The sequence below is a fragment of the Pristiophorus japonicus genome, chromosome 20, assembly GCF_044704955.1.
Source record: "Pristiophorus japonicus isolate sPriJap1 chromosome 20, sPriJap1.hap1, whole genome shotgun sequence".
In the NCBI taxonomy this organism is placed as follows: Eukaryota; Metazoa; Chordata; class Chondrichthyes; family Pristiophoridae; genus Pristiophorus; species Pristiophorus japonicus.
In genome coordinates this window covers 55,853,864-55,878,734 of record NC_091996.1, presented here as the reverse complement: position 1 = coordinate 55,878,734, position 24,871 = coordinate 55,853,864, and positions in this window count along the sequence as shown.

Below are 24,871 nucleotides of genomic sequence, written 5' to 3'. Positions count from 1 at the left end.
AGAGAATGGATGGTCTCTGTGGACATATCAAAGCAATTTGACAATGAGAAAAGCTGGCAGGTGGAAGAGGTGACAAGAGGTTAGCAACAATGGCATTTGTCACGGTGATTGATTAAACACAAATTAGATTTCCCTGAGGAACTGGCATCATAGGAGTTAATAAATCAATTGTGCTATGGGGCTAAATTAAATTAAATCCTTTGGCATGTTTATACAATTTGACCTTTGTCTAATAATCACAACCGGAATTCTTGGTTAAAAAAATGTGACTCTGCTGATTAGTTTTCACGATCAAGTGATGGGTTGAATGATAAAACATGCCCTTGGTCAATCAGTTACTGAAATGACATGTCATCTGACCTTTTTTCTTGCGTTCCATTCATTGAATCTACAATCATGTCTTTCCTGTCAGCTTTGAGAGGAGTCTTGTTCAATTAATGTCAGTCATTCCAAAAATCAGACAGTGTTGATTAGACAAAACCCCCTTAAGGATCTAATTAGCTGCTTCGGGCCACTGCATCTTCAAAGGTTTAATTAAAGTTCAGTGAGGTAGCAGTTATCAGATCACTTTTAGATCCAACCACATACCAACCGTATATCCTTCATAATGGCATATGTAAGACTTGGCTGATTCTGTTCAGCATACGACTGTAAATTAACAAGTCTGCTAAACTCTCTGTTCTTTCAATAGCTAATACCAGTTGCATGAACAAATACCAGTGCTTGAGCAATTTTGTAAGAGAGTTTAAACAGGATTTTATTACCACATTTTCCTGAAAGCAGGAGTATGATTTCCTGGGTGGGCTCGCCCATGCCTTGCCCAAGTACACTTAACTCATTGCGTGAGCCTTGCGAATGATTATTTACTGGCTGTTCGACTACAGGTATTGGGGTCATTAAGGTCTAGCCTAATTCTGATCTCGCCCACTGTCTGCCCCTGCACTTCCACAAAAGGATTGCTGGATCAGAAACTGCAACTTTGGCTGATTCTCCCCTATAAGATGGCACATTGAGGCAAACTGTAGTGTCGGCCCCGCTCACCAATCTCGCTGAAATCAGATATCTCAGCAAGCAATGGAAGTCACATCTGTATGACTCAGTGACTCAATGTATAAACGCACTGAGCTATCGAATGGAGTTGCAAGTCTTCCTATTTGATAGGATGATGTGTATATTGCAAGACTGAACACATTGTTCAAATGTATTACACTCTAATTCCTACAATTTGATCAATAATGGCTTTACAGATAGGTGCTGATTTTGTGATTGTAACGCTGATGGTACGTCATTCAATTTAAGTGGATTACTGTCTGCATTACAATTAGAAAACCTAGGCCTTAGCTTCCAAGTCTATTGGTTAATCTTTCATATTTGCATAGGGAAATCAGCTGTCTCATCATCATAAACAGTCCCTCGAAATCGAGGAAGACTTCCTTCCACTCTAAAAGTGAGTTCTCAGGTGACTGTACAGTCCAATACGGGAATTACAGTCTCTGTCAAAGGTGAAGCACACAGTCATTGAAGGAGTCTGGTTTGCCGCACGCTCCTTCCGCTGCCTGCGCTTGTTGTCTGCATGCTCTCGGCGATGAGACTTGACGAGACTCAGTGCCCTCCCAGATGCTCTTCCTCCACTTAGGGTGGTCTTTGGCTAGGGATTTCCAGGTGTCGATGGGGATGTTGCACTTTATCAAGGAAGCTTTGAGGGTGTCCTTGAAACATTTCCTCTGCCCACATGGGGATCGCTTGCCGTGTAGGAGTTCTGATTAGAGCGCTTGTTTTGGGAGTCTTGTGTCAGGCATGCGGACGATGTGGCCCATCCAACAGAGCTGGTCGAGTGCTTCGATGCTTGGGATGTCGGCCTGATCGAGAACACTGACATTGGTGCATCTATCTTCCCAATGGATTCACAGGATCTTGCGGAGACGTCGTTGGTGGTATTTCTCCAGCGCTTTGTGGTGTCTACTATATATGGTCCACGTCTCTGAGCCATACAGGAGGGTGGGTATCACTCCAGCCCTGTAGACCATAAGCTTGGTGCCAGATTTGAGGGCCTTGTCTTCGAACACTCTCTTCCTCTGGTGACCAAAAGCTGCACTGGCACACTGGAGGCAGTGTTGGACCTCGTTTTCAATGTCTGCCATTGCTGATAGTAGGTTCCCAAGGTATGGAAAGTGGTCCACGTTGTCCAAGGTCGTGCCAAGGATTTTGATGACTGGGCAACAACGCATCAGGAGCAGATGGAATCCCCGCTGAGGCACTAAAGTATGGTGGAGAGGCACTATTGGTGCGAATGCATGACCTCATCTCTCACATCTGGAAGGAGGAGTGCATGCTTGGAGAGCTCAGTGATGCCATAATCATGATCATCTTTAAAAAGGGGGACAAGTCCAACTGCGGCAACTACAGAGGAATCTCCCTGTTGTCGGCCACTGGGAAAGCTTTCGTTAGAATCCACCTCAACCTTCTTCTCCCTATGGCTGAAGAGCTCCTCCCAGAGTCACAATGCGGATAATTTATTATATATCCCTGATAGCGCAGCATTTATGATTTTAAAGATGAGCTTATCTGGAAGGAATGGAGAAAGAAGACAAAACTTGCGGCTTAAAGATTGAGACTAGTTGTTGGATTAAATAGATCTGCATGTCTAGATGACACTTCAAGATTGATTGGAATTGGATTTAAGTTGTTTGCGTTGCTTATGAAAAAGTGAAAGCATTTATATGCTGAGTCACAGGTGATGCTAATGATGTCAAATCAAATATCCCTACCTCCTGAACTTTGCTCTGTTAGACCTTGTCCCCTGCTTTTTCCCAATAGCCCTGCAAATGTTTCCTTTTCAAATATATATCCAATTTCTTTTTGAAAGTTACTATTGAATCTGCTTCCACCATCCTTTCAGGCAGTGCATTCCAGATCATTACATCTTGCTGCGTAAAAAAATTCTCCTCCTCTCCCCATCCCGGTTCGTTTGATAATTATCTTAAATGTGTGTTTTTTGGTTATCATCCATATCTTATCAAAAAACCCTCATTATTTTGAACATATCCATTAAGTCTCCCCTTAACCTTCTCTGCTTGAAGGAGAACAATGCCAGCATCTCTAGACTTTCTGTATAACAAGTCCCTCATCTCTTGACACCTTTCTAGTAAATCACCTCTGCACCTTCTGCAAAGCCTTGACATTCTAAACTGTGTGACTGTTGGAGCTGAATTGGAAGGAATATGTTTCTGTATCTGGAAGGGTGTTAGTCCTGTACAAGAAAAAAACCTCGTCATCCATTGCCAATCTTTAGTCCATTCCTGCAATATAAGACTTTGCCCATCACTTTGGTTTCTCAATAAAAAAACAAGACCCATGAGGAAGTGGAGAGAATCATCCCACACTGCTTTTATGCTCTTCCTGTTTGTCAGTTATAGAGTGCCAAAGAATTAGCTTAGGTACAATTATGAGGTACATCGTTTTAACCGTGGCATTGTCTGAAAATAACAGAGAATTTCTGGGCAGCTATTGAGATCAAAAAGCTCAGCTTTAAAATGGGTGGGTAATGTGGGGAATTAGAACCTAGAAACCAGAGGTCATTACTCATTCAGAGTTGTGAATGAAAATTCTGCACCTCATTAGGAATTATTATGACACTATTACCATTAATTTGTCAGGAATTTCATGAGTATATACAGTAATGTTTGCGTTTTAAAGTTAAGATTTTTATTTTCTGCTTTTAGTTTAATTGATTCTTCCTTCCCCTTGAACCTCTGAAGGTGGCTGGTAGAAGGTGCAGAGCTGACTATTGTGACCTGCCCTCCAAGTTTCTCTGAAACCCTCTCTATCTCTGTGTTCCCAAACCCTCCGCCCTCTCCCTCCCAACTCTTTTAGAGGAGACAACCCCCCCCCCAATCCCATTGAGTCCTTAACATAATGATAGCCTGATGATCTGATGGCCCACACACAGGCCAAGTATTGCTCAGCAGCAAGAGTGCAACATTATTAAATTGCACTGTCGATACACTCCGGACGTGAACATTAGCAGCTGAACATCATGTCCTTGCTGCCACAGGAGACCAGAGAGTATTGCCACAAGAACGTGTCACTGATGTCCAGTGCAACAGGCAGCTCATTGCTCAGTCAGATGACTAATTGCACTACAACTATTTTAGTTGCTCCTGTAAATCAAATTTCAATCAATTGCCCCCTGATTAAAAGGGGCACACCAAAACCGACACATTAAACAAATTAACTTAAAACAATAAACGGTCAAATTAAAATTTGGTTGCCGGGGGTGATGAGGCACTCTACTCCCTCCAGTGCTCACTTGTTGTGGAAGGCCGCGAGCGTAACGGTGGACACCGCGTGCTCCATCTCCAGGGACACCTTGGCTTGGATGTGACTGCTAATTACACTACTCATTTGACTCCTGGCTTAACTGCCCTGCTCCAACACACAGCCCAGTGACACTGAATACTATTCCAGTGCTCGCCTGCTAAAATCTCTACTCTGCTGTGATGCTCAGCTCCTCCAGAGCTCTTAATAACAAGCTTAACATTTGAATGAAGTCCTTTTAACTCCCAAACACACATGGTAAAAAGAGAATACTCAAGCCAAGCTGCTGAATATGGAATTTATCCCATAAATAACAGAGATCAAAACTACTCACTTGTGCCTGCAGCTTTTGCAAGTTATTCAGTTCCCCTGGTTCAAGAGGTTAATCTATATTCAGCACATGCATCAAGGATCCTCCACTCCTGATACCTGAATAATTTCAGTTGTTTTTAATCTTGTGCTGTGATCTTTGTGCAAACATACTCACATTTATCATCCAAATTTTGAAAAAATGATAACATTTCTTGTGACACCTTTCACTAATCTACTACAACCAATTGAAACTTTGATAAAATATTATTGATAAATGTTATAAAACGCTGCATTACAATTAGAAAAGTGCAAGACGAGGCACATGAAATCCACATGAGTCTTCAGTGGCGACTACGGTTCAGCGGAACATTGGATGTTCACGCGATAGGAATTGAATGTCATTACCATCGGCGGTAAAGGACACAGTCGAGCAACAGACCTCAGTGTTTCCTATCGGAGAACGATTCCTTACTTCTCCAATGAAACTTATTGTTTGTTTTACCCCACACTGTGCTGGTCTGTGCCAAACCGCAGTTAGTGAGGGGCACGGTGTGGATAGCAACATTGTAGCTACTCACTATTTCCACCAGTAAATTGGTACATAGCAAGTCAGTATGCTGTAGCATCACAGGAACAGTCGGACACCTATCTCAGCTCAAGGTAGAACTTTTTAGGAGTGTTGTCTGAGGGGAAGCATTCTCAGTTGTAGTCACATTTAGTATTCTATGTTGCCTGTGTTAAAGGGAATAAGAAATGAAGTTAGATACTGCTGAATATTTTTCTTTAAGAAAAACCCATGCCTTTGAATTGTAATAAATCAGATCTGCACTCCCACCATTGTGTTCTGCCCCCGAGGGTCGGTCGTAACTCAAGTCTCAAACATGTGATTACTGAGCCACTCACTAGGGAAGAGTAACTGAGGTGGTTTCCCATTGCCTCCCACACATTTAAAAAAAAATCTTTGGAGTACCTTCTCCTAGACGGGCTGCAACCAAGGCTGAAGAGTCCCACCTAGTCTTTATGATCGGGGGGGCCACCCGCATCCATCAGATACAAGTCCCCCTGCTGGATGTCAACCCAGTAGTCAGAGCCCTGCTCGCCCGAGTTGGTTTCAATCTCTCCACCTACTGACTCAGACTGGAATACTGAGCCAGTGGTCTGTCCATTCTCCATTCGATGCTCACCCAGTAATTAGAGACCATATTCTAGTCTCCACTCACTGGAGAACCCTGGAGTGGGGTTTGAACTCTCCACCTTCTGACTCAGAGGCAGGAATGATGCCACGAAGCCAAAGTTTCACTCCAATAAATCAGGTATAGAGTTGAAAATATGATAATATTGTTCAATGAAAACGGCCAACATTTCTGAATTTAATGGTTAAGAACATGACTTTCAGATTCCCACATGCTAATTTAGTCACACTGTGCATTTATTTCAGTGGCAGTACGGCATCGGTTTTTTTAATGTATGAATTGTAATTGGTCAGTCTTTTTCCTTTCCTTGGTGCAGCATAGAAAAATGACTGAAGTGCTTTGAGCTAACTCAGCCACTACAGGCCAATCAGTTTAGCCTCGGTAGTGGGGAAGCAATTATAAACGAGAATCCGGTACAAACTTAACAGTCACTTGGACAAATATGGATTAATTAAGGAAAGCCAGTACGGATTTGTTAAAGGCAAATCGTATATGTAACTTGATTGACCTTTTTAATGTGGTAACAGAGAGGGTTGATGAGGGCAATGCGGTTGATGTGGTATACATGTACTTCCAAAAGGAGTTTGATAAAGTGTGACATAATAGGCTTGCCAGCAAAGTTGAGCCCATGAAATGAAAGGGACAGTGGATACTAAATTGGTAAAGTGACAGGAAACAGAGAGAAGTGGTGAGTGGTTGTTTTTGGGACAGGTGGAAGGTGTACAGTGGTGTTCCCCAGAAGTCAATACTAGGATCACTGCTTTTCTTGATGTATATTAATGACTTAGACTTGGGTGTACAGGGCAAATTTCAAAATTTGCAGATGGCACAAAACTTGGAAGTTTAAAGAACAGTGAGGAGGATAGTGACAGACTTCAAGACAGACATAAAGAGGTTGGTGAATGGGTGGACACGTGGCAGATGAAATTTAATGCAGAAAAGTGCAAAATGATACATTTTGGTAGGAAGAATGAGGAGAGGCAATATAAAGTAATGGTACAATTCTAAAGGGGCTGCATGAACAGAGAGACCTGGGGATATATGTGCATAAATCATTGAAGGTTGCAGGGTTAAGAAAGCAGTTAAAAAAGCATATGGGATACTGGGCTTTATGAATAGAGGCATAGAGTACAAAAGTAAGGAAGTTATGATGAACCTGTATAAAACACTGGTTCAGCTTCAACTGGAGTATTGTGTCCAATTCTGGGCACTGCACTTTTGTGAAGGTCTTAGAGAGGGTGTAAAAGAGATTTATAAGAATGGTTCCAGTGATGAGGGACTTCAATTACGTGGATAGACTGGAGAAGCTGGGGTTGTTTTCCTTACAGCAGAGAAGGTTGAGAGGAGATTTGATAGAGGTGTTCAAAATCATGAGGGGTCTGGATAGAGTAGATAGAGAGACACTGTTCCCATTGGTGGAAGGGTTGAGGACCAGAGGATACAGATTTAAGGTGATTGGCAGAAGAACAAAAGGTGACATGAGGAGTGGATCCAAAGGTGATGCAGCGAGTGGTTAGGATCTGGAATGTACAGACTAAAAGAGTGGTGGAGGCAGATTCAATTGTGGCTTTCAAAATGGAATTGGATAATTACTGAAAGAATAAAATTTGCAGGGCTATGGGGAAAGGACGTAGAGAGCCGGCACGGGCTCGATGGGCCAAATTGCTTCCTTCTGTGCTGTAACCATTTTATGATTCTATGATTCTAATGTGGGCAACATTTTACCCGCTGAGAAAATGTTAAGTTAAATGCAATTGAAAAAGTAACTGTTTCAGATCAAGATCTTTGGACATGGACTGGAATGATTATCGCCTTCCACTTCGGGGTAACCAGTTGAGAAAATGACAAAAACACAATGGGTGTTGAGCTGTACAATATTATTGAGCACCATGTCCAGATTTTCATCATGCTAGTAGGACAAAACGTAAACAGTTAGAGTTAAACTGGAGAAAGTTTGAATGCTTTGTTGGAAATAGAAAGAACATAAAGACTTGTTTACAGTAGATCTTATTGGTTGGCTCAGAAATGTCCCACAATGCTTCACATCATTGAATTACTTTGAATTACTCTTCGACCTTCATGATTTCTCTGGAAACTTTAACATGTTCGACAACACCATCCTCCTCCAATGCCTCTCCTCCGTTGTCCTTCTCAGTGAGACAGCCCTCTCTTACCTGTCAAATTGTAGCCAAAATCCTCCTCAGCACTGGATTCTCTTCCCACCCCTGCACTGTTACCTTGGGAGTCCCTCAATTATCTGTCCTTGGACCATACCTGTTCCTCTTCTGTATTCTACTCCTTGTTCACATTATCCAAAGATATGGAGTCAGCTTCACTGATAACACTCAGCTCTACTGCGTGATCTCTCTCAACTTCTCCACTACTTCTGTGTGTTATATTGGTTCTTCAACATACATTCTTGGGGTAACTGCAAGTTTCTCTAGTTAAATAATAGTAAGTCCGAAGCCATTCTCTTTGGCCCCAGCCACAAATGCCATACCCTTGCTACCAATTCCATCCTCCTGTTTAAATCCTACATGGCCTCACCCCTTCCTATCTCTGTAACCTTCTCTAGCCCTACATCCTCCCACAATGAATTCTTCTTTCACCCGACTATGTCCTTCTGTAAGTCCCCCGTTCCTCCATCAACACAAACCCTCACTGTCCCCCACCACTGTCGACTAGGCCTTGCACTTTGAAATGTCCTACTTAAGGCCCTCTGCCTGTCCACCTCCCTCTTCTCCTTTAAGACCCTGTTTAAAACCACCTGGCTCCCTACCATTATCTCCTCCTTTGGCTTAACATCCCTTTTTGTCTGATTCCATTTTGTGACGTGCTTTGGGACGTTTTTCTACATTAATGGTGCTATATAAGTGGAAATTGTTGTTATTGTACTGTTATGTAAACAAATGTGGCAATTCCTTTACTGACAGCAAGATCCCACAAATGGGAATGAGATGCTGATCTGTTTTTTTTTAATGTGTGCATGAGAATGATTGACCAGGACAGCAGGAGAATTCTTTATTCTTCAATGTGGAATCTTCTTCATTCGCCTGAACCACTGCAACAGGCGGACAGTTTGGTTGAGCATTTTGTTTGAAGAATGGCATCTCCAGCAGTACAGCAGTCTCTAGGGGAATCAAGGGATATTGAGATCAGGCAGGAAAGTGGAGTTGAGGTCAATGATCAGCCATGATCTTATTGAATGGCGGAGCAGGCTCGAGGGGTCTACTCCTGCTCCTATTTCTTATGTTCTTATGATATTCCCCTGAAAAGCATAGAATACAAGCAGGAGCCAGCAGGTCAGTTGACTTATCGTCGAAATCATAGTTATTGTTTTGACGACACAAATGTTTTACGTTCAAGTCTCAAATTTTCCACAGAATAACAAGTCAAAATACAAAAACAAAATAACAGGCTAGATCATTTGGCAAGATTTAAATTGAGGTGGTAAGAACTGGAGATATTCTTCACATGATAAATGATGCTGTAAGTAGAATAATTTACTTAATGAAAAACACAGCGTGAAGGAAATTGTGCTGGTGCATCCTAATATTCGCAGGAAGGGCCACCATTACAAGATAGGAGATCGTCTAACTTGGTGCCAAAATCCTGCCTCATCTCTGTTTGCCCCTGTCCAAGGCACAGAGGTATCATTGTCGGCAATTACAAGTGCCTGTAGCAACAGAAAGTTCATCCTTCGAGCACTTCTGTTACAGGGCTGCTGAAAAGCCATGAAGCAGGAAAATATTTATGTTTATTGGGCATAATGTAGGGATTATCAAGACATGTATTGGAATTAGCTGTGAGTGAAATAATAGCTTCAATTAAAAAAAACAGCGTGAATGAAAATATGGCACAGCATCTTAATGTTCCAGGCAAGATCCATCATTAAACATTAACATTTTAGTCTCTTAACAATGAAGCTGAATAGAAATTATAATTATGGATTAACTGAAATGCTTTTCTTTAATGTTTGGAGCCTATTTCTTGAGAACAAAATCTGGATGGACACCTTCCAATCCACTCAACTTTTTAAGCTCAATTACCCAACCATTTTATCGTTGTTCCAGTTCCTTGCTCACTCCAAGTGTCTGCTCATTGTGTCATTGGTCTATGACTTCTGTCACTTGGCCGCTGATTGCCGGTGACAAGTTATGTTTGTAACTTTTCCAATGCAGGCATTGTAAATGCAAAGCACAAGTGAACTGAAAACCTTCTTCCCTGTCTCTCAGCTCCTAAAGAACTAACTAAATGTGAGTCTCACGCATTCAGCCTTGAGCGTTGACGGTACTTTTAACGCCACAATTTAATTTGGGCACTAAGCTTGAGAAATGGTCCTTGCATTGGCTCCCAAACTCCATGCCCACGCTGGTTAGACCGCATCACAACCCAACATTTCCAAAAGGTTGGTGTGGTGTCTCTGCACCTTGTTACAAACTCACACGAGGCATGGATATATCAGACACGGTCACTCTGTGACCTTCACTTTATTCCCAGGACTAAAGAGTGCTGATCCTGGGTGGGACCTCCCCTTTTATACCTGGAAGCCCAGGTGAGGAGCTCACTCCCTGTGGTCAGGGTGTGCATTACAAGGGTACAGTTACAGTATGCATGAGTTACAGTTACATACTTATAGTCATTGCAAGATGGTGAAATACATGACATCACCTCCCCCCTTTGGTCTTTTAGTTTCAGAGGTTAAGTCTATCGGGTGGTCGGCGTTCACTCATGGAGCGCCGCAGTTGTGGCTCTGGTGGCTGAGCCTCAGCATGCGTCTCTGTCACTTGAGGTGATTCCGGCCTGTCCGGGCTGGCCGCAGGGACTGTGCATGCTGAGGACTGTCTTTGTTGCTCGTGCGCTGGCAGTGATGTGGGTGCTATCTCATCATGCTTTTCTTCCGGTTCCTCCGCGTCTGCACTGAACCTTGTCTTTACTTGGTCCAAGTGTTTGCGGCATATCTGCCCATTGTTTAGTCTGACCACCATGATCCTGTTTCCTTCTTTGCCAATTACGGTGCCCTCAAGCCATTTGAGTCCCAAAGCATGGTTAAGAACAAATACCGGGTCATCTATTTCTATACACCTCCCCCTTGAGCCTCGATCATGGAGCTCGGTTTGGGACTGGTGCTTGCCCTCAACAATGTCTGCCAGGGCTGGGTGAATGAGGGACAGCCGCGTCTTGAGCATGCGTTTTATAAGGAGTTCCGCTGGTGGGACTCCCGTGAGCGAGTGCGGCTGGGACTTGAAGGCCAGCAGGAGGCGCGATAGGTGGTACTGAAGGGAGGGTCCTTGGATTCGTAGCATGCCCTGCTTTCTGCTTGGACCGGCCATTGGAGGCCGGCTTGAACAGCGCTGTCCGGATGTGATTGATTCCATTGCCCGACATAAACTCCTGGAATTCATGGCTGGTAAAACTCGGGCCATTATCGCTGACCAGGATGTCCGGCAAGCCGTGGGTCGCGAAAACCATACGCAGACTCTCCACAGTGAGGGATGTCGTGCACGAGTTCAATATGATGCACTCGATCCACTTCGAGTATGCATCGACAACAATCAGGAACATTTTTCCCGTGAACGGGCCCGCATAGTCCACGTGAATACGTGACCATGGCCTGGTGGGCCAGGGCCACGGGCTGAGTGGGGCCTCCCTGGGGGCATTGGCCAGCTGGGCACATGTCGTGCACCTGCGAGCCCAGTGTTCCAGGTCTGAGTCAATCCCCGGCCACCACACGTGTGACCGGACAATGGCCTTCATTAACACGATCGCTGTGGAGTTCCCTGATGAATGCTTCCCTTCCTTTCTGGGGCATGACTACCTGGCTGCTCCATAACAGGCAGTCAGCTTGGATGGAAAGTTCATCCATCCATCTCTGAAACGGCCTGACTTCCTCGGGGCACGCCCTGTGTGCGGGTGCCCCGTCCCCAGTCAGGACACAGCCAGGACACATTTCTTTATCATGGATAGGAGAGGGTCCCTGTTGTTGCAGAGTTTGATCTGGCGGGCTGTGATGGGGGAACCCGCAGTGTCAAAAGCCTCAATGGCCATGACTATCTTGGCGCTCTGCTCCGACGCCCCCTTGGTGGTGGCCAGTGGGAGCCTGCTGAGCGTGTCAGCGCAATTTTTGGTGCCTGGCCGGTGCAGTATGGTGTAGTCATACGCAGCCAGCGTGAGGGCCATTGCTGTATGCGAGCTGCCGCATTAGAGTTGACAGCCTTGCTGTCGGACAACAGGGATGTTAACGGCTTGTGGTCCGTCTCTAGCTCGAACCGTCTACCGAAAAGGTACTGGTGCATCTTTTTCACACCGTACACACACGCGAGTGCCTCCTTCTCGACCATGCCGTATCCACGCTCTGCCTGGGAGAGCGACCTGGAGGCGTAAGCCACCAGTTGGAGTTGGCCGTCATCGTTACCCTGCTGCAAAACACACCCAACTCCGTAGGATGATGCATCGCATGTTTAAACCAGTTTTTTACAGGGGTCATACAAAGTCAACAATTTGTTGGAACACAGCAGGTTCCTCGCCTTATTGAAAGCCCATTCTTGACAATCCCCCCAAGACCATTCACAACCTTTACGGAGGAGCATGTGTAACGGCTCCAACAATGCGCTTAAGTTCGGCAGGAAGTTCCCAAAATAGTTCAAAAGTCCCAGGAATGATCGCAACTCCGATGTGTTGCGGGCCTGGGCGCCCGTCGAATCGCTTCAGTTTTTGATTCAGTGGGCCGGATCCCATGTGCGGCAACCCTCCTGCCCAGGAACTCGACCTCTGGGGCCAAAAACACGCACTTGGCCTTTTTCAGCCGCAGGCCTACCCGTTCCAATCGGCGAAGCACCTCCTGCAGGTTGCGGAGGTGTTCCTCAGTGTCTCGACCCGTTATAAGGACGTCGTCTTGGAACACGATCGTTCCAGGGATGGACTTGAGCAAACTTTCCATGTTTCGCTGAAAGATAGCCGCTGCTAAACGAATGCCAAACGGGCACCTATTGTAAACAAATAATCCTTTGTGTGTCGTGATGGTGGTCAGAAACGTGGATTCTTCAGCCAGTTCCTGAGTCATGTAGGCTGAAGTGAGGTCCAGCTTCCTGAACAGCTTACCACCTGCCAGCGTGGCAAAAAGGTCCTCCGCTCTCGGGAGCGGGTATTGGTCTTGCAGCGACACTCGGTTGATGGTGGCTTTGTAGTCGCCACAAATCCTAACCGAGCCATCTGCTTTGAGGACTGGAACAATGGGACTTGCCCAGTCGCTGAATTCAACGGGCAAAATTATGCCCTCTCTGAGCAGCCTGTCCAGTTCACTTTCAATTTTTTCACGCATCACGTACGGCACCGCTCTGGCTTTGTGGTGCACTGGTCTGGCATCTAGAGTGTTGTGTATCACTACTTTGGTGCCCTTGAACGTTCCGACACCGGGTTGAAAGAGTGACTCGAATTTTTGCAATACCTGCGAGCATGAACTTCGCTTCACAGATGAAATGGCGTGCACAACACCCCATTTCCAATTCATCTCAGATAGCCAACTCCTCCCCAAGAGCGCAGGACCATTTCCCGGAACGATCCAGAGTGGCAGCCGGTTCTGTGACCCATTATGCATTACCACCAAGTTTGCACTGCCCAGCACTGGGATGATCTCTTTGGTGTACGTACATGGCTGCGTCTCAATGTGTTCCAATTTGGGCCTGCTAGCTCTGTGAGGCCATAGTCTCTCAAATTGTTGGGCGCTCATGAGGGAATGGTTAGCTCCGGTATCCAGCTCCATGTGCACCAGGATGCCATTCAGTAAGACTTTCATCATCATGGGTGGTGTTTTGGTGTATGGGCTGTGGACATCGGCCACATGAACTCTCTGAACTTCAGCATCCATGGTTGTTCCCCAGGCCTCATCCTGCATTTCAGACCCCTCGTCTGGTTTGTCTGTCTTGCAGACTAGCCTCGCTACTGCCTTTTTGCACATCCTGGCCAGGTGTCCCTTGACATTACAAATCCTACAGGTGTAAAGTTGGAACCTGCAGATTTTTGCAGTGTGTCTGCTCCCACATCTCCAACATGAGTTGAGATTGCTGTTAACAAAAGGACTATTCCCAGGCATTCCTCTCTGATGGCCCTTTTGGCTGTTTCTGAGCACTCTGATGGGGGGTGTTAATTGTCCCATCACAGGATGTTTTGTTCCTCATGATGGCGTGAATTGCCAATCCTCTTTCCATTGTCCCTGTTGCCAGGTTGCTGCCTGGGTGGTGTCGAATTGCTCTTGTTTGCCTGCCTGGATGGTGTCGAATTGCCCTTGCCTGCCTGTAGGGTTCTGTGTCATTTTTATAACATTGATTCCCTGGTTCAATGCAACTTTAAAACTAGGGCTGAGTGCATAGATTAGCTTGATCTCTTCTACCCCTGCCATAAAGGTCTGAGCTATCAACACCGCCCCTTCTAAAGTCAAATCCTTAGTCTTTATGAGCTTCCTGAAAATGCCGGCATGATTAATGCTCTCAATGAAAAAGTCCTTTAACATCTCCCCCCTGCAGGCACCCGGAGAACTTGCAGAGACTGGCCAAATGCCGCAGTTTCGCCACAAAGTCCGAGATGTTTTGACCCTCCCAACGCCGGTGAGGGTCGAACCGATGCCAGGCCATGTGTACACTACTCGCCGGCTTGAGATGCTCACTGATCAGCTGGCTGAGCTCTTCGAAGGACTTGTCCGCTGGCTTTTGGGGTGCGAGCAGGTCTTTCAATAAGCGCATACGTCTGTGGACCACAGCTGGTCAGTGGATGCGCCCTCCGCTTGTCAGCCGCTGCCTCTTCCAGCCAGTCCTTTGTGACAAAGCTCTGCTGGAGTCTTTCCACAAAGTCGTCCCAGTCCTCACCCACACAGTAGCGTTCCTCTGTGCTGCCGGTGGCCATCCTCGTGGTTCGGTGATTCCCGTTTCTCGTCGCCAGATGTGGTGTCTCTGCACCTTGTTACAAACTCACACGAGGCATGGATATATCAGACACGGTCACTCTGTGATCTTCACTTTATTCCCAGGACTAAAGAGTGCTGATCCTGGGTGGGAACTCCCCTTTTATACCTGGAAGCCCAGGTGAGGAGCTCACTCCCTGTGGTCAGGGTGTGCATCACAAGGGGACAGGTACAGTATGCATGTGTTACAGTTACATACTTATAGTCATTGCAAGATGGTGAAATACATGACAGTTGGGAAACCTGATATTAACTGCATCACGCTGTCATACTAAAAGTAGAGTTTCATCCTCTATCAAGGCATTAATGAACCTCTGGTTGGATGATGCTAAATACAGAAGAAACAGCACATATTTACAAAGATTCTAGGCTTAGAGGCATTGAAACAGGGCCCACTTTAAGAAGCAATTGTTGATGAGATAAAAGAAACATCCAAGAACACTGGAAATTGGGAATAAAAGCAGAAAGTGCTGGAAATTGCAGCAGGTCAGTTAGCCACGGGAAAGTTATCTGAACAGCTGAATGACCGACTCAATCTCTTTCCATTGCTGGTTGGCCTACACTCCACTTCTGGAACTTTCTGCCTTTAAACAAATGACCAAGTTCTGCACCATAAATGAAACTGCCCTTTTCCGTTAAACATTAGGTCGTGAAAGGAAAATCCTTGTGTGCTTTTATTTTGTTGAGAAACCGAGATAAAGGCCTAATGCCGCTAATGCAGGACCCAGCCAAAGTAGAATCGAGTACAAGAGAAAATGAGTCAAGAAGTAGTTCAAAGGTGCATTACAAGTTGAATTGAGGAAAAGGGAAAAAGACTATTATTGACAGATTTTTGGCATGAAATTATGTGGCATTCATTCAAAAATATTGTATCTTTCCAACCTTTTAATTCCAGGAAAAGAAAATGTGGTTGGGGAAACGCAATTTCTGTTCAGAACACCTTGAAAACATGAAATTACTTCCAAAATAGTCTACATACCACTAGTACAGGACATTTGTGTCCTCAATTAATCAACTCATCTGAAGATGAGCATAATATAATAATTTAGTCTTTGTGACATTCTGGATAAAGTGTTTGAGGAAGACAAAGCCTGATTGATCGAAACCATCAGTCACCTTTTAAGTAAGCCACAGACTTCAGGCTCAATTTTCTCCAAAGCCATTTTTTGGTGTACTTGAAGAGTTATGCCCGATTTTTGGGCCCCCAATTACGACAAAAAAAAATCAGCCAACTTTCCCCGTTTGGCGCCGCCTAGCCTGTCCTTTAGCTTTGGGGGTGGAGTCTAAGATCTGCACTAAAAAGATCGGGTTGCCAGGGTAACAAGGGACACACTGCGGGCTGAGGCTGGAAAGTGAAGCATACAACGCATTCTGGCCAGCTCACAGCAACCTGCACAAGCACCTTGCACACTGCCGCAGCATTCCAGCATTAAATTATTAAAGTGTTTATGCCAAAAGTATTATCACCCCTCCCCGCGCCCCCACCGCAACTCCCCCCCCCCCCCCCCCCACGCCTCCTGGTGCCCGGTACCACTCCTAACCCTGGCCGAAAGGCTTCCCCCCCTCTCTCCCCACTACCCCCTCCTCTCCTCCCCATCTCTCCCCTCCCACTTCCTCCCCCCCCCACCCCGCCCACGCTCTCCCTCCTCTCTCCCTCTCTGCTGCTGCTATCCCGGCTGTGGAATTGTACCTGCTGCACTGATTCTCTTACCTGTGCCGATTTTGTTAACTGCCCGGAAGGTTTTTCCAGAGTGGTCACATACGCCGTCCTAAGAAAAATTGGAGTAAATCGGAGCTGGCCAAACTTGCTTAAATGGCCAAAATTGGCGCGGGTGGCAGGTTGCACCCGCAATGTGGTAAAAAAAAAAGCCTAAAAAATCCTACATATGTGAATTACACTAGCGCAGAAACTTTGGGGAAACTTGGAGATTTTAACTCATTCCAAAAAAAACAGTGCTCACCAAAAAGCAGTGCAGATAATTGTGAAAAAGCTTGAAAATGAAGTTATTATCATGAGATTCAAGCTTATTCACGAAAAAATTAATTTACCAAAGGCAAAGAGCATCTCTTTAAGCTTCTCAATATTATTCATTCAGCGACTGTGATAGATCAATATATAAGAACAGAAACTGAGCACAGATTGCAAGAAATATATGATGCAAGAAGCAGTAATTATAAACTCAAATGTGCTTCACATTGTACATATCAAAGGGAAAAAGATGGCATTAATTAGAATGTGATTGGATTTAATGAATATATCTAATGAATTATTCCTTTGTTTTATTTCATTTCATTTTATTTTCTGGAATACTCTACTGGATCGTCATGGCTATAATGTTATGGGAATCCAGATGATAATCTCTTGGAATTGAGCAAATTATGTTCTATTCTGTTTTTAGTGCCTTTGACTCCAAGGTAAATTGAGTTGTCACTCCAGTTTTGTCTTTCAAATGATCTTGTTCTTGCCCAGATTGCATGGTTATTCTGATTTTAGCCGAGGAAAGTTATGTGCACTCAATTATAAAGTCCTTGTAGTTTCCCATGTCGAGCGAAACAATCCCAATGGCTCTGCATGGAGATAGTCAGAGATTCATGTCATTCTACACCCACACTTGTGTTCTTTTCCCTTAGTTGTTTTAATTGAGCAACCTTTAATACACAACAAACTATGGAACAAATGAGAATCTGAACAATTCCCTCGCAGCTTAGGAAATTGAATAATAACATCTGATTTGAAAGGATGAGAAGGAATGAATGATTTGGAGAAGTGAAATGTGTAACAAGCAGTAAGATTTATGACTAGATCTGCCTTGGATAGAAAAGGCAGCAAATGGTCCAACTGAAGTTCACAGCTAATGTGCTGTTGAGGTCATTGTAAATTCCACATTTTAAACTTTACGAGAATTTGCCTTTGTGGAGTAGAGTTAATTTAACATTATGGATACTTGATTATGCATAGAGTGTTAGAACTGAGGCATTTTTGTCTCATGTGCCTGGTTTACATAGGATTACATAGGATATACGGCACAGAAACAGGCCATTCAACCCAACCAGTCCATGCCAGCATTCATGCTCCACTCGAGCCTCCTCCTGTCTTTCCTCATCTAAATCTTTCGGCATAACCCTCTATTCCCTTCTCACTCATATGCTTGTCTAGCCTCCCCTTAAATGCATCTATACTATTCACTTCAACCACTCCCTGTGGTAGCGAGTTCCTCATTCTCACCACTCTCTGGGTAAAGAAATTTCTTTTGAATTCCCTATTGGATTTCTTAGTGACTATCTTATATTGATGGCCTCTAGTTATGCTCTTCCCCACAAGTGGAAACATTCTCTCTGCATCCACTCTATCAAAACCTTTCATAATTTTAAAGACCTCTATTAGGTCACTCCTCGGCCTTCATTTTTCAAGAGAAAAGAGACCCAGCCTGTTCATCCTTTCCTGATTTGTGTACCCACACCTTTCTGGCATCATCCTTGTAAATCTTTTATGCACCCACTCCAGTGCCTCTATATCCGTTTTCTAATATGTCAACCAGAACTGTACATAGTACTCTAAGTGTGGTCTAACCAAGGTTCGATACAGGCTTGGCATAACTTCCCTACTTTTCAATTCTATACCTCTAGAAATAAACCCTAATGCTTGGTTTGCTTTTATTATGACCTTGTTAACCTGTGTCGCAACTTTTAGTGATTTTAGTAATTCCTAATCCCATCAAAGGGAGTTGACGCTCGTCTTTCTGTGATGGTCCTCTGATGTGAATGGGGAAATAGTTCCCCTTCTGCCCTCCTGACACACAGTGTCAGATTTTCTGTCCATTTAGGTCAGTGGATGGAAAATCAGGGGCTGGCAATGTGCAATTTCCCAATTCATGCTGGTAGTGGACACTGGGAACACAGAATTTTGATGCCAAATTGAGTTTAGTTCCCACTGCATGTGATGATGCCGTGTAAAATCTGGCAAAATCCAATGCATTTCAGCAAAATTGTTTTTATGTCATTTGATTTTAATTCTGTGCTCATGAAGGTGAGGGATTTGAGTGGTGGGGAATGGAACGGTTGCCCTTTCAGGTACCAGGTGTTAGCATCAGGCACCCTCAGGGCAGTTACGACACAGCAAGATGTGTGTTCTGCCCCCACAATGTCCATGAGCCCTGACCTTGGAAGAACATCTCTCACTACACCAGGGTGAGATTTTCCCCATTCCCCACACCAGCCATCCTGTGGCCTCTCTGAAGGAAATCACCAATTAGCACTGGACAAGGGGCAATATTGTGCCGTTCATCCGTGCCCACTATTAAGACTGCCCAAGCTCATTTCATGTCGGACCTTCAGGAGGGAGGGCTTCAAATTCCTGGGGCGATAGGACCATTTCTGGAGCAGGAGGGACCCGTTCATGCTGGACAGGTTGCGCCTGAACAGGCCTTGGACCAACATCCTCCCGGGGAGGTTAGCTTGTCCTGTGGCGGAGGGTTTAACCTAATTTGGCAGGGGGAGGGGCAGCAGGTCGCAGCAGCAGAGAGGAGAGACATAGAAAACTAGGAGGGACAAACAGCAAGTGAATAAATAATAGTGCAGAAAGAGCAGGAATTCGATGGAGGAAAAAAGCAAAGCATTTTGTTGGAATGCACATGTGTTAATGCGAGGAGGGTTACAAGTAAGGCTGGCGGGCAACAGCAGCACATTACCACATAGGGTTATGATATAGTGGCCATAACGGAGGTCTGGCTTAAACAGGGGCAGGAATGGGAACTAAACATTCCAGGCTACAATGTCGTCAGGAGGGATAGGAGAGGGTATTGATTAAGGATAATATTACAGTTCTACAGAGGGAAGATATACTAGAAGGGTCAAAGACTGAATCTATTTGGTTAGAGTTAAGGAACAGAAAAGGAGCTGTTACATAGACCCACAAATAGTGAGAAGGAGATAAAGGGGCAAATCTGTCAGCAAAGTTCAGAGAAATTTAAAAATAATAGAGCAGTAATAGTAGGGGACTTTGAATATCCTAATGTAAACTGGGTGGGGGGGGGGTGGGGGGGAAACAGAGTAAATGGCAAGGAGGGTGAGAATTCCTAAAATGCATCCAGGAAAACTTCCTTAATCAGTATGTTTCTAGCCCAACGAGGAATGAAGCAGTACTGGATCTAGTGCTGGGCAAGTGGAGCATGTTTCAGTGGGTGAACATTTGGCCAATAGTGATCACAATATAATTAGATTTAAAGTAGTTTTGGAAAGGAACAAAGGTGAAAATACCCAACTGGAAGAAAGCCAATTTCAGTCATTTGAGGATCGATTTAGCACAGGTAGACTGGAAATAAAGATTGACCAGTAAATGACAAGCCTTCATGGCAGAGATAGTTCGGGGACAAACTAAACATATTCCCATACGGAGGAAAGATGGGGCATCCAAAGTTAGAGCTCCCTGAATGACAATGGAAATAGGGATTAAAATAAAACAGAAAAAAGGAAGTTTATTAAAAATGTCAGGTACAGAATAAAGTCAAAAATCAGAGTACAGAGAGTGCAGGGGAAAATTGATCAAGGATATAAGAAGGGCAAAGAGAGAGCATGAGAAAAGATTAGCGGGTAACATGAAAGGGAACCCAACTTTTTTTTTCTAAACATATAATAAGTAAAAGGATAGTTAAAGGAATTATGAATTAGGGACAAAAAAGGAAATCTTCTTGTGGAGACAGAGGGCATGACTTCACAAAACAAGAGGATGAAGTTAATGTCGCAATAGAGGAGGGGGTAGAGATATTGGATAGGATAAAAATAGACAGAAAGGAGTTGCTAAATATGTTGGCATCACTCAAAGTTAGCAAGTTACCAGATGGGATGCATCCTCGGTTGCTGAGAGAAGCTAGGGTAGAGATAGCAGAAGCTCTGACCACAATCTTTCAATCCTCCTTGGATATGGGAGTGGTGGCAGAGGACTGGAGGATTGTAAATGCTGCACCACTGTTCAAAAAAGGGGAGAGGGATAAACCTGATAACTATAGGCTGACCAGTCTAAGCTTAGTGGTGGGGAAACTACTAGAGAACATTGTTAAGGACATCACTTGGAGAAGCATGGGTTAATAAGGGACAGACAGCATGGATTTTTTAAAGGCAAATCATTTCTGACTAACCCAATTAAGTTCTTTGATGAAGTAACTGTTATGTCTGAAATGTACTTATGAATGACTCCACAAGGCAATGTGTTGTACTCAAACTGTAGTAACCTTGGTCCTTTATTTGTAACTCCAGAGTGAGGCACACTGGGCCCTGCACACCTATGCAGGTGACCCTCAGGTCTCCCACCACAGTGCCCTCTGGTGGACAGCCTTTGCCACAGGGGCAGGAAACCCCGGTCTCCACCAGTTGCACCCTCTAGTGATGCCAGCATAGTATATACCCAGTGTAAACCTTATTGATAGTACATCAGGTAAATAAGTCTCCATCTTATGCAACTAGACAGTGACTACACAGAGAGTGCATCTATGGTCTGCATATATAACATCACTCTCCCCCAAATCCTTTGTGCCAATTACCTTTGCACCATGTGCTCTGGCTTAGTTCTCCCCAGACTTAAGTGCCAATAGCCCTTGCACTTTGGCTGTGCTTTGCCTTGGCTCTCTCCCTGTAGACCCCCAAGTCCTTTTGCCACAACATTGGGTAGTGGTTACCAGTTTGGATGGTTTGATGATGCAGTGGAGGTCCCAGAGGATTCTGGGTGTGATTCATGTGTGTGGCCATGGCTCCATACATCCATTCCCCTCCCCACCCCCACAGCGAGATCATGCAGCTGGCCCATTACATTAACATACAGGATCAGTCACAATGCAAGTACAAAGAAAGGAAGAAAAAAAAAGTTTGTATCATGACACTTTGATTCAGTGACTTACATTTGTTACGTTTTATGCTCGTGCGCCAGGATTGGATAGATTGCATTCATGGTTCAGTCATGGTTAGTACTGAGGTAGCAGTACAGGTATACGAGGATGCTAGTTCCAGAGCAACCAGACGGGGTCATAGTCGTCTGATGGCAGCGCTGCGCCCCCTGCTAGTGGGGTGGGCTTGGTTCGGTCACGTTGCCCGGTCTCAGGGCCTTTGCCATTGTCTAGTGGTCGGCAGAGCCACAGATCTCTGTGGCCTCCCTGTCCTCCTTTGAGGGCTGCAGAATCTTCTGCCTGCTCTCTAACGGTGTTGGAAACCTGTCTGTTCCAGGTCCCGTTTGGGGAACTCGTTGGTTGTACATTTCGCTCCCAGACATCGCCGAGGTAGCGACTGGGTCTGGGGGCTGCGCCGTCTCCACCCGGGTGGTGGGCAACGACGGCCGACTGCGTGTATTGGCGGCGTTTTTTTCTCAGGTCCATGGCGAATAGTGTCATTGGGTGTCTGCAGCATGGGATAGACCTGGGGCAGGGTATGAGGATCAGTGCCTTTATCCTCCTGAGGTCGCTGGCCTATAACTTGGAGGGACACCTGGGGCAGGGCATCAGGATCAGTGCCTTTACCCTCCCGACTTCGCTCGCTTGCTACTTTTGGGGACACTCTATTCCCGACATCTCGCAACAACATTTTTTCTTTACCTTAGGAATGGTACCGACATCTCGCAACAACATTTTGTTCACAATCTTAATCGGTTCGTTACATTGATTGCCACGCATACAATGTCTCTTTAAGTTCAGTTGGTTGCAGGTCTCCTTTAAGAGAACCCTGCTGGCTTTACCTCAATCAAATCCTTTGTTAGACACCACGTGTTGGTCCCTCAGCGTTGCACCTCATAGTATTGCCACGGCCATCTTTTTTTTTCAGCCACGTTGCACCTCGCTGCAGCAGAGAGGCCATCTTGCCTCTGTCCTCGAGGTCGACTGCCTTGATCCTTCTCTCTCGCGATTTTGCCACAAAAGCTGGAAGAGTGCCTGTGAATTCGATCTTACTCCCCAGGAATCCTGCCACTGGAGCCGGGAAGATACTTTTAGGTCGTTTTGGTCGGATCATTGCCACGCGGTCATGATGGATGGTCTGTGCCTCAGCAGCTGCGCTGATCTGTTCTCTCGTGCCTGGCCCAAGCGAAGGTGAGGTTTTGCTCTGCCTCTGAGCACGGGGGACATTGATTGCTGGAGTGAAGAGATCTTCTCATTTCCACTGGATCTTCCCCATCCACCTTCTTCTGAGTAGCATTGGACCATCACCTGCAACAATCCACAGCGGTAACTTGTGCACTACACCATTATGGATTACACTTACATCCGCACTATCAAGTACTGGGATCAGCTCCTTGGTGTAGGTGCACAACTTTTCCTGTAATGGAACCAGCTCGGGTCGTTTTCCGTTCCATAGCCTCTCAAAGGCATCCTGGCTTATCACTGACTGGCTCGCTCCCGTGTCCACTTCCATGAAGACTGGAACGCCGTTTATCTCGACTTCCATCTTCACTGGAGGACAACCGGTGGTGCAGGTATACACACCATACACTTCTTCTTGGGGCTGAGCTGCCTCTCTGGCCAAATCATCATACTCCCCGCTGGATTCAAAGTCATCTATCGACTCCTCTGCTAGACGGTGAGTCGTATTTCTTTTACATATACGCTGGAGGTGTCCCTTCAAGTTACAGACTTTGCATACGTACTCAGTGAACCAAAGCTGGTGAGCCTTATGGTTTCCTTGGCAATGCCAGCATGGTGCTACTCGACTAGCACCCCTCGGCCGAGTCTGAGTTCTGGAACCCTGAGGTCTGTGCTCTCTGCCCTGGACAGAGCCATGTTCTACAGTCTTGCCTGTGAAAGGTACCATTCTGTGTACAGTACTTGCCAGGTTTGAGTCCATAGGATGAATAATTTGCTTGGTGCTGCAGGATGAGGTCATGAATGGCTGAATGATGCTGATGACCTTCTGTAGCTTGTCTGTGGTGTCGGCAGATAGTAGCTTGTGAGGGAGGCCCTCGTGGCCAATTCCTATAATGAAGATGTCTCGCAATGCTTCGTTGAGGAGCGTGCCAAAATCACATGGTACCGCAAGTCTCCTGAGGTCGGCAGCACATTTTGCAATCTCCTGGCCCTCAGATCTGCGGTGAGTGTGGAATTTGTGCCTGACCGTGAGGATGCTCTCTTTTAGTTTTAGTTGGTCGCGAATTAGTTCAGTCAGCTCATCGTATGAGTTGTCCTTGGCCTTCGTGGGTGCCAGCAAGTCCCTGACGAGGCGGTAGACCTCGGGCCCACAACTGGTCAGCAGTATAGACTTGCGCTTCTCTGCCGATGCGTCCGTCTCCCCTGCCAGGTCGTTTGCCATGAAATATTGCTCGAGCCTTTCCGTGAAGGCTCCCAATCATCACCCTCTGCTAAGTCTTTTATTGTGCCAAAGGTAACCATAATCGCGTGAAAGTCTGTATTCTCATCTCAAGTTTTTATGTCTGTAATGCACTTATGAATGACTCCACGAGGCAATGTGTTGTACTCAAACTGTAGTGACCTTGGTCCTTTATTCGTAACTTCAGTGCGAGGCAGCCGCATGGTGGCTGCCCTTTTATACAGCCCCTGCCACCAGGGCAGGAAACCCCGGTCTCCACCAGCTGCACCCTCTAGTGGTGCCAGCATGGTATATATACACAGTGTAAATGTTATTGATAGTGCATCAGGTAAACACGTTTCCATCTTATGCAACTATACAGTGACTACACAGAGAGTATATCTATGGTCTTGCATATATAACAGTAGCAGAGGGGGGTTGATGCAGGTAGTTTAGTAGATGTTGTGTATATGGATTTTTGATAAAGTACCACATAATATGATTTATAATAATTGGTAAAAGAGCTAGAGGGGAAAGGATGAGATTTTTTTTCACATAGAGAGTTGTTAAAATCTGGAACACACAACCTGAAAGGGTGGTGGAATCCAATTCCACAGTAACTTTCCAAAGGCAGTTGGACATGTACTTGAAGAGGATGAATGTGCAGGTTAGCGGAGTGGGGGGGGGGGGGGCGGGCGGGGGCACGGGGAAGCTGGGGTGTGGGACTAAATTGAACAGCTCGTTCAAAGAGCCAAGACAGATACAATGGACTGAATGGCCTCCTTCTGTGCTGTAAGATTCTGTGATTCTATTCTAT